Raw genomic sequence first — 7,415 nt, 5'->3', positions numbered from 1 at the left:
TTTTTTGAGACAGAGTCTTGCTCTGTTGCCAGGCGCCAGGCTGGAGTACAATGGCACAATCTCGGCTCACTGCAACCTCCACTTACTGGGTTCAAGCAATTCTCCTGCCTCAGCCTCCCGAGGAGCTGGGACCACAGGCAGGCACCACCATGCTCAGCTAATTTTTGTATTTTTTAGTAGGGATGGGGTTTCACCATGGTCTCGATCTCTTGACTTCGTGATCTGCCCACCTCAGCCTCCCAAAGGTTTATTAATGCTGAATATTTCAGGGTTGTAACCTGGACTTCTTTGTATTGTGTGATGAGACACTGTGTCTTGTTGAAATCTTAAGGACAGTATTGCTCCTTTTGTTTTTGCAGACACACAATTGCCTTGTATTCAAGTTCCAAGTACCAGCCAGCCTTCCATGTATTGTTGTTACAAAGATAATTCTACTTGCAAAGCCTTTACAGGGCTATTCAGAGGACTCCAGAGTGTGCATGACCCAGTGGAGAGTGAGCACTGGAAAGTGGGCCATTGGTCAGTTCAGTTCTCAGGGTCTTTTTAGGTAAATTATTGGGGTTAGAGTCACTTATTCACAGCTGGCAGGTGCATCCACAAGTTCACAAACAACTTTATGGGTTTGCTTTCTACAGTATCTGTCCAGGCACATTCTAGTTACTTGACACATCCTGGTTTCAGTCCCCTGACCAGAAAGCCGGGGCTGTTCTTACCCAGGTGGCTCTTCCCTGTACTTTTCACGAATGTCTCGCATTTAGGACCAAGCTGCAGGCAGAAACAGGGAGAAAAGAGCAATTGTATGTGTCCCTTGGTTTCACAGCTCCTTGAAGAAACAGAATATAATTACACAGTAGATCTATGCTATACTGAATGCCAGTAGAGAGCCGTCACCAGTTCTGTATTGTTGCTGTCCCTACATCTTGATCCAAAGCAACATTCTGTGCTCAGACATGGACTCGGGTTTGGAGACCTGAGGTCCAAATAATAAAGTCTGGAGAATGTGGGCATCGATCCCACTACCTCTTGCATGCTAAGCAAGCGCTCTACCACTTGAGCTAATTCCCCTTGTTGGAGAAGCTTTGTTTGTCCTTAGTGGGTGGCATAGAACACAGGTGATTTCAGGACCTGCAGCGTGAAAGCAGGGTTCCTCTAAGGGCAGATCTTCTCATTGATGGCCCAGGGCAAGAGCCCTGTGGCTGTGCATTCTCTGCCAGGAAGCAGGAGAAAAGGGAACCAGGAGAAATTCACAAAGGGAAAACTTGCACTGCCAAAATGTCAAGTTTAGGGTATTCTGGGACAGAAAAAGGCACATCCCAGCAAAGGAAGCCTGTCTAGGCCTGCCTGGCTAAAGTGCCACAGATTAAAGGAAAAAATTAAATAATTAAAAATGAATAAATGATTTTGTGTGTGTGTGTGTGTGTGTGTGTGTGTGTGTGTTTATCAAAATGGGATGGCATTATCACTTGTTCCTTGTAGCTGAGACTGTCTGGGGGTTGTGACATGGTGCAGATTTCTGGAAGGCAAAAAGCTCCTGCTGTTTTCGCAACTAGGCCCTTTCAGGAATGAGGCCAGTGTGCTGACCGCTACACTAGGAGAGTTAGTAAAGGAGAGTGCTTCCTTTACTAACATCTGAGATGTGGGTTGCCTCCTTGCTAAGGTGTGCCATGTACCAGTTACATGTCCACCTATATGTCAGAACAACAACAACAAAATTACAGAGTAGAGCCGTAAAGAAAAAGAGACAAGATCACATCAGAGTGTAAGAATATGTAAAATATCAAAGTAAGAATCAAAACTGAGCTATGCAGAGAAGCAGTGGACGCAGGGTAGAGAAAACCGGACTGTCTGTAGGAATTCCTGAGTGAAGAAATAAACCTGTTCAATTTAAGTGGAGAGAGAGAGAGAGAGAGAGAGAGAGAGAGTGTGTGTGTGTGTGTGTGAGAGAGAGAAATACACATGGAGGGAAACAGTGATTGAAAATCCTGGCCACTTGGAGATAAGTTGGGAGAGTATTATGAAAACTTAAGTGAATTTGAAAAAATCCCAGGCAAAAGGCTTAAATAATTAAAGCAACATATTAGAGAAAGGTGTTTAGTTTTACTGTCAGAGTTTGAACATGAGAAAACAATAACTGGAGAGAAAGGGAAAGAAGTCATAAAGACATTAAAGGATTGAGGTTTATCCACGTTTATTGTGTCAGCTCCTGAGGTGGACAGCAGGAGTCTTTCTCCAGCGCCAGTGTCCATCACACTTCATAGTGCAGCATGCATCCTCCATAAACACTGTAGTGGCCGGGCATGGTGGCTTACCCCTGTAATCCCAGCACTTTGGGAGGCCGAGGCGGGCGGCTCATGAGGTCAGGAGTTTGAGACCAGCATGACCAACTTGGAGGAACCCCATCTCTACTAAAAATACAAAACAGCCAGACATGGTAGTGCACGCCTATAATCTCAGCTACTCAGGAGGCTGAGGCAGCAGAATTGCTTGAACCCAAGAGGCAGAGGTGCAGTGAGCCGAGATCATGCCACTGCACTCCAGCCTAGGCAACAGAGTGAGACTCCATCTCAAAAACAAAAACAAAAACAAAACAAAATGCTATAGCATGGATGAAGACAGAGGTGAGTGAAAGAAAAGAAAAAGATTCTGGAGATGTTGTGCAACAAAGATCTGTAATCTTTGCCAAGACATGGGCTGGAGAGATTTGACAGAGATGAGACAAAGACACTGGGAAGTCTGGAGCCTACTATGGTAGACACAAGAGATTCTGAATTCATATCTGATGAATGAATCCACTCATTGATCTGTATTTGTTATGTGAATGAATGTGACATCAATGCCCTGCTGTGGCGAAAACAGATGGGGAGACTACGTGCTAGGGTAAAGCAAGAGTTCTTTTTTTTCTTTTAATTTAAGAAGAAATCTTCTTTTCATATCTGGTTTTCCTATTTAAAGCTACATGATTTGAGGAAAATGGTTTAACTTCTCTGAGCTTTAGTGTCATCTACAAAATATGGATAACGATACTGAGGGAAGCTGAAAAGCCATATCAACCAACTTATATAAAAAATAGTAAACATCCAGTCCAATTTCTAATGTATGGTGCTGAAAAAGTCCTTGTATGTAGAATATTGTTCACCTTTAAGGAACCTGCTCTAAGAGCCGATGAGAAACTTCTTTAGTGCAGTTCTGTTGTCACAGGCTGTTTTGCTCATTTAGTTGGCACCAACCAGTCTCCATGAAAATAAAAATTAAATAAAGATTGTGGAGAAATGAATACAAACACATAGTAAGGTCAGATTTCTACAACAGAATGTAGTAAAGGATTTGTGCCTGATTCTTTTTGCATTCTCTTTAAATCATTTTTAGCCTTTATTCTAAGCCCTCAATTACTGTGATTCTTCTCCCAACAAGATTGTTTCTCTCCACCACGGATATTCTGGTCAGATTCTCTGCTTAACCATCTTGACTTCCTGAGCACACTCTTTGTACTGAGACCCTGATTTATACTCAAATGATGCTCTTCCATAGCAGGGCTTCCTGCTTTGCCTAGAGAGCATCCAGTTTTTCAAGCCATTTAGGGCTCTTTCCTCACCCAGTATCTATGTGAAACCTTAGAGGGAAGCCTATTCTTTGCAGGAAGAGAACTCTGCTGGGTTCTAACTTCAATCTTTAAATCCACTAGGGTAACTGGGTTAGCTCAGATTAGCACATGGGGTTAGCTGAGTTAGTCTAGACCTTGCTCTCTGAGAACTGGACGGTGCTGCTACTTCCCACAGAGGCTGAACAAAAAGAGGCATCTGCAGGCAGGAGATAGTGCTATGGTAGTTGCTGGATTATTTCTTCTGACCATTAGCTATCCCTCTGACCTGTTGGGAGAAGGGTGACAAAAACTGGAGACTTGAAAAACAGATAAAAAGAAAAAAAAGATTCAAAAGAATTTTAAAAGAATCATGCACAAATTCTTAATTAGACTCTTTTATCCGAATCCATACTTTCTAATAATACTTTACTATGTATCTGTATTCTATTCCTCCATAATCTACTTTATTTTATTTTTATGTTCACAAGAAGTTGGATGCTACCTACCAAATGAGCAAATCAGTCATGACAACAGAACTGCACCAAAATCTCTCATCAGATATTGATACGGTCAAGCCCTCATTAATGCCTATGATACAAATTCAGCGTGAGGGGCCAGCTTTCCACAGGGAGAAGGCAACCAAAGCAGCAGCTAATACTTATTGAACACTTCCTATTGCCCACATCCATCTCTAGGTGTTGAGATCCAGCCAGAGAATCCCACAGTCCTCATTTTTCATTTGAAGAAACATGTGAGGGATTTACCACCCCAGTCAGTCCTCATGTATCATCAGTTTTCCAACGAAGGCAACTAGCCTTCTGTGCAAAAAGCTCTCATAACCCCCAGTTGCCATGATAGGTAAAAGTACTCTTACGACAGTGTTAGAAAAACATGGGCAGAAGGGTCTCAGCAAGATGACTAGAAGAAGGCGAGGCTAAAGTTGTCAAGGTGACAAAGTCTCTGTCCTCCTGAAAGCCAAATGTGCTTCCATGCGTATATGTGTATGTGTGAATTCATACATATATGTCTATGTGTATACATGTAGGTATGTGTGCATGCATGTGTGTATTCGGAATGTGTCCATGCATGTGTGTACACATGCATGCACACATACATCTACACGTTCATTCATGTATGTACACGTACATGCACATCTGCATATACACATGTGCTCACACATGTATCACGATTGTACACATGAATGTGTGCATGCATACACATGCACAAATGCATATAGGTGCTCACACACATGCATCTACACGTGTGTGAGCACCTATCTACTTGTATGCATATATGTATGTGCACGTATATGCATCTATGCATGCCTCCATGCATGTACACATATATATACGTGTCTACAAGTTCATGCCTGCATGTGCACATGCATGTGTTTAGGTGCGCATGTGTGCACACATGTATGTGTGTGCCAAGTATGTGTATATGTGTATGGGCATATCTATGTGTATACATATACACATGCATTTGCATGTATGTGCTTGCACATGTATATACATATATATATGTATGTGTATTTGTGCACATGTATGTGTGCATCATGCTCATGTGTGCGCACATGTATATGTATACGTTTTGTGTGCACATATGTGTGCACGTGTCTGTGTGTGCATATGTTCACATGCATGCATGCACACACATGCATGTATGTGTGGCCATGCACATGCATGTACAGGCACACATATTCATGCATACACGTGTGTGCATGTGTGTGTATGCATGCATGTGTCATATGTACGTATGGTGTATACATGTATATATACATGTGCATATGTACACAAAATCTATTTTATGTACACCTAAATATGTATTAGGGTTTTCTAGAGGAACAGAACATGATAAATGTATATATGAAGGCGAGTTTATTATGAAGTATTGACCCACATAATCTCAATTTGAAATCCCACAATAGGCAGTCTGCAAGCTGAGGAGCAAGGAAGCCAGCCTGAGTCCCAAAACCTCAAAAGTACGGAAGCCAACAGCGCAGCCTTTAGTCTGTGGCCAAGGCTCAAGAGCCCCTGGCAAGCCCTGATGTAAGTCCAAGAGTCCAAAAACTGAAGAACTTGGAGTCCAATGTTTGAGGGCAAGGAGCATCCAGCATGGGAGAAAGATGAAGGCAAGAAGACTCAGCGAGTCTGCTCTTTCCAAATTCTTCTGTGTGTATGTATGTAAGCATACATGTATAAATGTATGTTTTCAATCTTTATACATGTGGAATCATTTAGGATATTATTAGGTCTGGCTTCTTTTGTATCAACTTTCCATTATGTTTTTAATTTCCATGTATGTTGTCGAATCAACACTTGCCTGGTTATTTTCATTGCAGTGCAGACTTCCATGTATGAACATCTCACAGTTTGTATAACCTTATTGCCATTGATGGCTATTCTATTATATCTAGCCTTCAGTTACTACAAATGATGCCACTCTAAACATTCCTGAATGTGTATCCTGGTACACATAAGCATGCATTTTCTATACAAAAATGAGTGGAATTGAAACCGTCTTTGCAAAAATTATGACAGTGAAAAAATCTAACATAGCTGACTATCTTGCTTCTAACTTCACAAGCTGTCCTTGTTCATTCATGGGCAGATGCCAAGCTAACTATGGAGGAATTTATAGTTTAATTTTAAAACAAAGATGATAACAGCTGCTTCCCAAAAGTAACCCCTCCCTGCTAAGGGACTGAAACAACCTTTATAAAACTAACAAATTAGGCACAAGGTTAAAATCATGATTCAGGAATAATGTAGCTGGAAGTCACAAGATTTGTAGCCTCCTCAGTCGCTCCTATAGATAAAATCATTATTGTAAAGCCTAAGATTGGTGTTTGACGTGTTTTTTAGACCCTGTATTTTGATGAACCAGCTGACACCACCTGGACAGGTAACCCATGTTAAAAAATTTTTTTTAAAAACTGGCTCGGGCCGGGTGTGGTGGCTCACGCCTGTAATCCCAGCACTTTGGGAGGCCGAGGTGGGTGGATCACGAGGTCAAGAGATCAAGACCATCCTGGTTAACATGGTGAAACCTTGTCTCTGCTAAAAATACAAAAAATTAGCTGGGCATGGTGGCATGTGCCTGTAATCCCAGCTACTCAGGAGGCTGAGGCAGGAGAATTGCCTGAACCCAGGAGGCGGAGGTTGCGGTGAGCCGAGATTGCGCCATTGTACTCCAGTCTGGGTAAAAAGATTGAAACTCCATCTCAAAAAAAAAAAAAAAAAAAAACTGGGTCAACTGGTCTCATGACCCCCTGATCCACGTACTGACTCAGTGCAAGAAGCAGCTTCGAACCCCTATCATTTCATCCCTAACCCAACAAATTAGCATTCCCCAGTCCCAACACCCTGTCCACCAAAGTATCCTGGAAAAACCATGGCCTCCACATTCTCGGGGAGGTGGATTATCCTTCATCCTTCTACTTGGCTGGTCCTGCAATTATTAAATTCTTTTTTTGCTGCGAAACCTGCTGTTGTCACTGCATCAGCTTTTCTGGGCAGCAGACAAGAAGAACCTGTCAAGTGACTACAAAATTGCTGATAAGAAAAGTGTTATCTTCAACTACACAGTGCCACACTCCGTTCCAAACGACAGCATTAACTTGCACTCGCAGTAGCTGTATATGAGTGTTTTCGTTGTTCCACTTAGTTGAAGTCACTGTAATGTTGTTTCTCATTGAGATAACTATGCAGGTTCTCAAACCATATCCCTGTTTATTTTATTTTAATCTAGTGATTGTATTTTAATGTATACTCTGTATTGTAGCCTTTGAAGTTATCTTAAAAACACATTTTCTTTCTTGTGATGCCACTGTTTA

The 7,415-nt window shown here is 41.9% G+C and overlaps 1 non-coding gene across 1 annotated transcript; it reads right to left on the bottom strand.

The window, feature by feature from the left end:
- Positions 1 to 992: 992 nt before the first annotated feature.
- On the bottom strand, positions 993 to 1,065 carry TRNAA-AGC (transfer RNA alanine (anticodon AGC)). Its single transcript has one exon. It is a non-coding gene; the product is annotated as a tRNA-Ala (tRNA).
- Between the last annotated feature and the right edge of the window lie 6,350 nt (positions 1,066 to 7,415).

The sequence above is a fragment of the Aotus nancymaae genome, unplaced genomic scaffold (genome assembly GCF_030222135.1).
Source record: "Aotus nancymaae isolate 86718 unplaced genomic scaffold, 86718_ANA_hifiasm-v0.15.2.pri h1tg000051l, whole genome shotgun sequence".
In the NCBI taxonomy this organism is placed as follows: domain Eukaryota; kingdom Metazoa; phylum Chordata; class Mammalia; order Primates; family Aotidae; genus Aotus; species Aotus nancymaae.
The sequence above is the reverse complement of the archived record's forward strand: the minus strand, read 5'-3'. Positions and strand labels throughout refer to the sequence as shown.